This window comes from Amphiura filiformis, chromosome 9, assembly GCF_039555335.1.
Source record: "Amphiura filiformis chromosome 9, Afil_fr2py, whole genome shotgun sequence".
In the NCBI taxonomy this organism is placed as follows: domain Eukaryota; kingdom Metazoa; phylum Echinodermata; class Ophiuroidea; order Amphilepidida; family Amphiuridae; genus Amphiura; species Amphiura filiformis.
In genome coordinates this window covers 65,232,668-65,242,469 of record NC_092636.1, presented here as the reverse complement: position 1 = coordinate 65,242,469, position 9,802 = coordinate 65,232,668, and the positions used below count along the sequence as shown (strand labels likewise).

General features: G+C 36.0%; 1 protein-coding gene across 1 annotated transcript in view; it reads right to left on the bottom strand.

Annotated features, from left to right (window-relative positions):
• LOC140161326 (long-chain fatty acid transport protein 2-like) overlaps nucleotides 1-8,145 on the bottom strand; it is a 442,693-nt gene extending 434,548 nt beyond the window's left edge. The window contains exon 1 of the mRNA XM_072184806.1: nucleotides 8,054-8,145. The gene's annotated coding sequence lies outside the window, so the exon portion shown is untranslated. The remainder of the gene's footprint in view (nucleotides 1-8,053) is intronic.
• Nucleotides 8,146-9,802: the final 1,657 nt, after the last annotated feature.

Genomic DNA, 9,802 nt, shown 5'->3' with positions numbered 1-9,802 from the left:
ATGAAGTCAAAAATAGTAGCGAGTCCGTCGTATTTCCCCCGAGGCTTGGTCTAGGGTTATGAAATCCAGTTTAATCAAATAACTGGGGCAACACAATTACGCATCATGAAGTTATATAGACGTCTCGAATATGTTATCTTGTGCCTCCATTGCATTACCGTAAGGTAGGTACACACTACAAATTAATTATTGAATATCGCGTATCACAGATCAGGTTCCATGAAGTAGGCAAAAAGGACACATGCATGGTTGACATATTGCATGCAGTAAGCAGATGGTGGTTGCAAAAACGCATTTGTATCCAAAGATTTCAAAAATGATACTCCAACCATATGAACGTAATTATTTTTACAAAACAAACAAATACAGAATCGAAATATTGTGCTCAGAATCTTTAGTTATTGAGAACTTTAGCTACGTAGTTTTCCTCACTATTATGTAAAAACGATATTTCGATATGTGATAAAAAAAAACCCCAAAGTAAATATAGTTTTGCGTAGAAATTATATGAAGTCTAACAACCACCATTTTACAATTTTTCTTATTGCAATATGATCTCGCTGCTATACACTCCTCCCACCAAGCCAAATATACCACCTTATCCCCAAACACACACCCCTTTCACATCTACACACCCTCATAATCACTTTGAAGCATCCATATATGAAATCGAACACATTACACACTTTGTCACCTCCTATGCAATTTCAATGCTAATGTTGACTTTCCATTCTTTGGCATTCATTGGAAAAATAATGCCAATTCACCCCTCCCACCCACCCCCCTCGCGTATATACCGCATAAGAAAAGAACATAAATTTGTGGCTTGAACCAATACACTGCCCGGATCAGAAAAATATACTGTCATTGTATCAATGACTAAAGGTACCCATAATGCTTCAGTAAAATGGTTAAAGGTCATCTTTTTAGTATAACATGAACTAAATCTTAAAATAACTCATGATGATGATATACCGTGTGTCGTAAGGGACCGTTCACAAACACTTGTAAGGGGGGGGGGGCTGATGCAAAAAAATTTTATCGCGAAAATTTTTCGGGGCCCCCCCTTTACAGACCTCGAAAATTTCAAGGCCCCCCTCCCCCTTTTTGACATGAAAATTGTCGGTCAACCCCATAGAAAAGCATATAAACTCAATTTTCCCAGAAAAATTTGTGGCCATTTTTTCAGGGCCCCTTAAGGGCTGGGGTATGAACGTTTGGACAGTATTTATTTTGGGACATCAGAGCACATCAGACATATCGAATTGCATTTTGAATACGAGGAATGTCATTCTGATATCAAATAATTTTGATTTTTGAAATTCGCAATTTAATACACATTTTATGGCAAATCATTAAAATTGATATTTTGATATTTAACAGTACTTGAAGTAAACTTTATAAATCTGATGATTTATACTTAAAGTGTATGTAGGTGGGATGAAAAGCCGACGATCAATTGAAAATTTTGACCTTTCGTATTGAAGATATGGATTTTTTTCCCAAAACACCAAAAAAAATTAGGTCTTTTTGGGAAAAAATCCATATCTTCAATATGAAAGGTCAAAATTTTCAATTGACCGTCGGCTTTTCCTCCTTGCTACATACACTTTAAGAATATATCATTAGATTTATATAATTTAATTCGAGGACTGTTATAGGCCTATATCAAAAATTTGAAAAATATCAAATTTTTATAATTTGTCATAAAATTTGTATTATATTGTGATTTTCAAAAAATGAAAATTATTTGATATCAGAAAGACATGCTTCGTATTCAGAATGCAATTCGATAGGTCCGAGGTGCTCTCATGTCCCACAAAAAATACTGTCGAAACGCAATAAACGCTCATTTTAGATCCCTTAAGAGGGTCACAATTTTTCAGCCCCCCCCCCTTTTTGCATCCGCCCCCCCCCCCCTTACAAGTGTTTGTGAACGGTCCCTAAGTCCGTTCCGCCCATATTCCGACTTCCCATGGAGCGTAGCATCAATATGGAAGTACCCCCTCTGTTTTTTTGCCTTAGCTGCAATGAATCCAAAGACGCATTGCAAAGAAAAAAATATGTCGGCCGTTGTTCTAGATTTTTGGGGCGCCCTCTATACAATATACAATATTGGCATGTACTTGTGAGTAGCTTCTAATTTCAGTCTTACTAGATTTACTCCGCAATTGTTGTGCTATTTTGCTAAAATTATGCCCTTGCTCAGAAATAAATCCACAATATGCTTGGATTTGATTTTATTATTGTTTTCTGTTATGCACAGGATAAAATGGTGTGCGTATATTCTTTGTTTAAAAGACAAAATTAATGGATTTGTAAAAACACCAAATAAATCGAGACCTTTGACCTTTGTAACCACTTTGACCTTTGTAACCAGTTTACCGCCTCTTAGAACCCGATAGACGGTGACCAACACTATGGATTACAATAGCCTAATCTGAATGGCATAGTCCAATAAGCTCAAATAAACAATCATAGTGCAAAATTTGACCTAACTTGCAGAGTATGAGTTTTTGTACCCAAAGTTTCAAAGTCAGGCATCTTATCAAGATCAAGATAGTGATAGTGACATAACAATTAACACGCTTATCTTACCAAGGTCTTATCTATCTGCATGGGGTAATTGGAAATTATGGTGTAGCCTATTTGTTTTAAGGATGAAACAACTGGCTCCTTTTGCATGGAAATTAGAACAAATTACTATACAAGCTGTATCAAAAGTTTGGTACCCAGCAGTTTTGATAGTAATTGAAAAGCCTGGTTCTTCCAAATGCAATATCGGGTTCCCTTAAAATGATAAAATGATCAGACCATAAATCTTTTGTGACTGTTTATGACATTAATCAACAAATTATGCGGATCCTAGATGTGTCGAGGATGTTATGTTTATGAACAAAACGTTACGTTTGTATTTTCAACATTGTTAATCATTGCTACGTGTATGTTAACAAATGAAAGTTCTGTAATTATTTTAATTCTTCAATGCTAAGTTAGTAAGTATTCTTTTGGATATCATCAAATTGTAAATCTCTAGTCAGATTTTCAGTGTGTTAACAACTATGTATCAAAGATGTTACGTTCATGTACAAAACATTAACGTTCTTATCTTGTAAACATTGTATACCCATATAGCTACTTTTGAAGAATGAATGTTCTGTAATTGTCTTTTATCCTTCATCTCTATTAGATTTTCAGTGTATTAGCAAGTAGATGATGTATATGTATCACAGACGTTATGATGTATATGTATCACAGACGTTATACATTCATAAAAACTTTTCTTTTGGTCAACATAGGGGTAGATCCTCTTCTATACTATCCATCATATACCCCCCTGCATAACGAAATTCAACAATATTCAATATCCAAAGCAATATCACCAAAGCAACTCCCCCACCCCACATAATCGCAAATTGACACGACAGCTTCATTCCAATTCAATTTATTTCATCCAAAACGGTCCTGTGATACACCTTCCCCAATCAAACACATTTGTCTTGCATTTGATCATCTTCTACTCTTCCCTAGAAAAAATCATTATGATACCAAATCCCCGGGACCAAATCTAAACACCATGCCATGGAATTCACCATATCACGTCCAAGCTCACATAATTTGGGCGCCCCATTCCTTTTTTAAAGGAATTTTTATTAGAGCTAATTTTGTATGTTTTGACGGATTCACCTGTCTGCATACCTTCGTTGATTATCGACCATAAGGAGACAACAACTTCAAATAAATTGTTACGTGACATATTAATTAAACTAAAACAATAACCACTAACTAATTAATATCAAATTAATTGTTTAAGTTTAATTTAAAGCATGTTAAAGTGGTTACATCGCTACATCATCGGAACAATTGATATTTGGCGAGCCCAAAAGTATATTCGCTCTCAGAAATTATCGATAGCTCAGGATGTTATAATTATTCATTGTTATTTATATCATCGTGGATGCATGAACCTGCTTTAGGACATATATACTGCGCCAATAAAGTATCATTACAGTTGGAAAAATAATCACAATTTCAAAACTGAACAATATTTGGGTAATTTTGTATTTTTATTAGATGCACTATATAATCCTGCACATTATGACACCACATTGAATCCAATGTGACCTCAAGAAGTAAAGTTACAAGCAATTGAATAGACGAAGGTCCAGTTCTGAAAGTGACAAACTCGTCTATACAAGGCGCAAAAAGATTCCAACAAGCGACATTTAAAGAGACAACACAGTTTCTTCAATGAAGCGTTATTTAAAGCGGTTTTTATTTCAGTTTTTACTTCTCTGTACTTTTCATAACTTTCATTTTATTTGTCAGTTCTTTTGTTTCAGCTTTCTTTTGTTCCTTTTGTATTAAATTAAAGCCAAACGCATAAATTAGCCATTCATCACTCTCAAACCAGATTTGTGGTCTGTGGCGTTTTGAATAGGTCAGTTTGTCACTTTTGAAACTGGACCTTCGTCTAATCTAATGCTTGAAGTCACATTGGATCCAATGTGGTGTCATAATGTGCAGGATTAGATAGTGCATCTATTAAAAAAACAAATTTACTCCAATATTTTTCAGTTTGAAAATTGTGATTATTTTTCCAAGTGTAAGGATACTTTATTGGCGCAGTATATGAGTTGAGCATACAAATACTGATGAAAGCCCTTTTTAAATAAGTTTTGCTAGGCTATGCTAAGTTACAGAGCCCATTGAAGTTGTAATAACTGTAGAGGGCGGTATTACACATGTCAAGCTGACTGATGCAGTGCTGGCAATGCAGCATCTAGGATCCAAAGGAAAGTATTAATTATTTTTAATTTAGTACAGTGTTTGTTGTTACCGAGTCATGTAACATACTTTTCAATTCTGCATACAAGCTACGATATACAGCATCTATTACAATTAAAATTCCATTTGCGATACCGCATATGATGTAATTTTAAAAAAAATTATAGATTGCCATACTCCCGGGCCATACTCTATGATAATTATTTCGCATTATAGTATGCGCTATCTTCATAAGAGCATGCTTATCTTTAATGAGGATTAGCATGTTTATTACTAGAAAAGGTCATGTCTATAATAGTTCGGGCAAATATTTGTAAGGGTAAGATATATATAGTAAAATGTCCGGGAATAAATGCATAATATTGAATTCCAACTCACCTGGTGTTACAGCTCGTGTGGCCAAATGACTCGAGTAAGACGTCGTCTTAACCTTGAAATGTCGCTTCGTACGGCTAGCAAGATATTTATTTTCCATTTCACTTATATATAAATATACCGTGTACCCGCAAAGTATTATGCTTATGATTTACATTTAAAGAAAAGTTAACGGCGTGTACTTCTTAAGGTCGGATTTGAGTTGTAGCTTGTAAAATCCAGTCTTAAGTATTGACTGTTTTCTTTGAATAAGAGGACGAATATTCTTTCCCAACAAAAACATTTCGTTCTATTATTTCTGTACCATTTGGAAAAGAAACACGTAGGCTATACTGCACTTGCATGCACTGTATCAAGTATCAATTAAGATATCGAGTACAATTTTTATCGTGCTGGGTCCTCACACTCACAACCTTTTTTTTTTCAATAATATATGGATCTAGATAATGAAAATCGATTTCTAGGTTGCTTCGACCAACAATACCTCGTCTACCCTTAATATGTTGATTTTCCGGTTTTGGACTTTCTTGCAAAAATATAATATTATGAAATATGACAGCGATTGCGATTAGCACACTGCTAACTAATTATGTTATAATTGAAGACAGAATTAAAAAGACTAGTTTGTGTACGACGTCCTGTCAACCTGACCAAAAATGCTGTACTGCTCAGGTCAGCAACCACGCTGCGCCTTTGCCCTGACGTCAGACGCAAACTAGTCTTTTTAATTCGGTTTCAATAATTGAGCTTCACTCAATAATACTATGTCGGACTTCATTATATATACCTATACTTTGATATATGTGACCATCCAGCACAACTGAGCCCTGAAGTCGCCAATCATCATTTTTGAGATATTCAACCAAAATATTCTGCTTGAAATTAGCTTTAAAATGATGTATATCATGTCTATAGTACTTGACATTTAAGTAGTGAAAAATCAATAAAACAGTCAATAAATCCTTTGTTTCCTATTGTTTATTGTTAAGTTCAATGGAGCATATCTCAATAGTGGCACTGGAGACATCCGGGCTCAGTTGCGGTGGATGGTCACATATGCCTAAGATATAATAATGACCTTCGCATTGCTGATTAATTTTGGTTGACTGCAAACTGACTTGTGTCTAGACTATATTGATATCGTATTAGATTGTTACTGCCTGTACATTATATCGATGTATTGCTTCAATATCATATTAATTTTGTTCGTCACATATTTGTACATTTGACTATCGTTGTACCCTATACTATAGCAACACTGTGCTTCTCATGATAATGTGATTATAGTGCAATGTAGCACCCCCCCCCCCCCCAAACGCATTGAGGCATACATGCACCCGGAAATGCACACATTACACACAATTTGAAACCTGCCATGTACAATTTTCAATGCTAACGTTGACTTTCCATGCTTCGGACTGCCTTGCAAAATAATGTTTCCACAATGATAAGCACACTGCAAATTTCTTTCAATAACAAGCACGCGTTCTCATAGGCCTACATGCATCTTCCAGATAATGAGTTGTGGATTTTCAATTCTGACATTGAATAATACACTTTCTTTTCTTTTTTGCCGACGAAAGTTGTGATTTGTTGACCCAAATTTTTTTTTTTGCATGGTTTGAAAAAGTGAAGAGGCGGTACCATCATAAAAACAGAAAATTTTTATGTAAAATTCAATTTCATTCACAATTTGTCATCATTTTTTTACAATTCTCCCCTTTTTTCTGTCACCCTGGGTAAAAAATAGTCTATTGTTAACCCAATTTTTTTTCACCAACGCCTTCCGTCTACCGACGGCCTTACAGGGGGGCACCAGCCCCCTGCCCCCCCCTGCACTGGCTACGCCACTGGCGCGTATGAACATCATCAACAGGGACTAATTTAATTTGTTGACTTACGTAATACGAATCATGCTTATGATTGCAATACATTTGATGAAAAGCTAATGAATATGTATTTGCGAAGGTCCAATTTGGATGTAACTCATCAAAATATAGATTACTCATCACAGCATATCGATTGTTTTCTTCTAAGCGAGTAGTCTTTGCAATTAAAGCGCGTTTTATATTTTGATTGATATTGCTACTTTAAGAATTTTAGTATCTTTATACCAATAAAAGTGTTTTGGTTTAAATTGATAAATAAATAAACAAATAAATAAATGCATCTACAATCAGCAGCAGTAAATGTTTTTGTAATATACACGTAGTTGATTCGGACCAACCTGCTTTATAGTAATATGCCTATTATCTTTAAGCAGTCTGGGCCGGATGTACTTGTCCCCAATCTAGTATTCTAGATATTTAAAATGTAGACAACCTTGGAAAGGACTCGTTGATTTGCAGGGACAATAAATAGTACGCGGAAAATAATTTTTGCTATTCTATAGAAGTCCAAATAGCAGTCAAGTTAGCTCAATCGATAAGGCGTTCGACTATAGTGCGAGAGGTTGCGGAGTCGAACCCCGCCAGTGGTTAGTACGCTCTCGTGTTAATAATTGAGTAAGCTTGAAATTCCCCTGGACAAGGAACTTACTGTAATTGTCTCGTTGTAACCGGTACGAAACTCCGGGAGTTGATCCTGGCTGAATGGTCAGTATTGTGGAATGTCTAATGTTGTGCGCTTCTTACATGCAGTTATTGTTAACTACATGTATGCACACAACACATGGGCACTCACAATTGGCAATTGAACCCTACTGGTAGCGCTGTGTTGTAGCTATTGGGGATGAACTAGTTAGCATCAAATATCAAAAAGTATAAAAGCTATGATTTTAGTACTTGCTCTATGTTATAATTACTTATTCTTTTCCAAATATCTGAATCTTCAACCCGGTACAAGCTTTAATAACGAGGGAACATACATTTGTATTAAAAAGAAATCCTACCATCTATCCAAACTCGCCGTGTTATTCCAATGCACATTTTGCTTCACCGGGCAGCCATAGCTTGGTCGTATTTGGAAGATTGGTGTCATAAAACCGTCATACGTACAAATTTAGTACTTTCTGTCAATCGAGTATGGCTTATTCTCTAAATGTCAATCTTTAAATAATTGGCAGAGTCCTTATAATAACGGTGGTCCGCCTTGATGAGTAAATGACAGCAAGCAGCTGCAAACCAGTAAAAAATACCCCCAAAACTCGGTCAGTGGAGCTCCGCTCGTACATGTCAATAGCATCATTATCGATTGGATTAGTCGTCCGTAGCGGACAATTCGGTCGCTCATTGGATTAATATTATCAGGTGGTAATAAATTTGCATTGGACAATAGATTACTATATAATGGTTTAGTACTGCATATATCGGTTTAATCTTCAATAAGGGGGTTTATGGCTGGAAAGGTCACGGTGAATTTGCCGTGGGCGTAACTGCACTATGAGCTGCAAGTCCATGTGTAGTTGTTTAATGGTTTATGCCCGTTAATGCCCGTATCGGTCAGCGAAAACCTGTAAAGTGTGCTGAGGCTTGTGGATCAACGTCTAGGCGTTGTGACTGTGCGCATACTATAAACCACTGCGCTTTTCCTTTAACATTTATTGGAAAATTGAAGGGGTCACAATTTGAGAAAAAATTAGGTTTTATTGAACGTTGAGAACCCACAAAAAGTTGGTATGGGCTGCTGAATGTCCGGGAATGTCCTATCCATTGTTAGGGTTAGTGTTAGGTTTATGATTGGGATTATATTTAGGGTATGATTTAGGATACGAAATTGGATTAGGGATAGCGATTGTGATCAGGATTTAGGGGTAGGACTATAATGTTTATGAGAGTACTTAGGGCTAGGATTAAACAATTCATTTTGAGGGGTGTTAACAAAGTGGTGTTAAGGTGTTGGGGTTGGGGTACGTATGACATTCACATTTTCAGTCCGGATAAATAGCTATTAAAGGGGCGTGGTCCAATTTGCTCGTGTTCTGTTTTTTATCTTACACGGAAGCATATTATTATTAAAACAAAGCAGCTTTGAAACAAGAATTAAAAACGTGTATAACATTGCTACATAGGATAGTAAATACTACGTTTTTGTTCACTTTATCTAAACGAACCACATTTCAGGCGTTAATTTTTAGTACTGGCGTAATGAGGTTATATGAGCTTTCTTCTGATACCAAGTTTTGATCATGAAAAATGGGACTGAAGCTGTCGATCGTGTCATTACCGATATTCTGGAAGAACGAAATGAATTGTGGAAATGAAATGCGCGGAGTGGGGCAACATTGCATTGCGAAAATCGTTGTACCCTGACTATATACCAAAGTTCGCTAGCGTTCAAGGTAAACTCAAGATGCATGGAGTGTAAAAAGCAAACACGTATGTTGTTTAGTACACAGATCACTAAAAAGGATCAATGTAACAGTACACCGACTTGCAAAGCACCAGGAATATGCTCCTTCATAGTCATTAGCCTAGTATTATTAAAACGTGAGTGTAAACATCAGAGATGTTGAAAACTCAAGAAAGCAATTTCATCTCATGGCATAGCAGACAAAATTCATTAAACAGACAGCTGCACGGCAAAGGGCAACTTCTGAAATAATGTTCTGTGGGAATTAAACACACTTAGTGCCATTCAACTCAGTGTAGAGATGCAATGAGCTTAAAGAGTATGGATTTGGTGAGTTAGGCCTAATGGA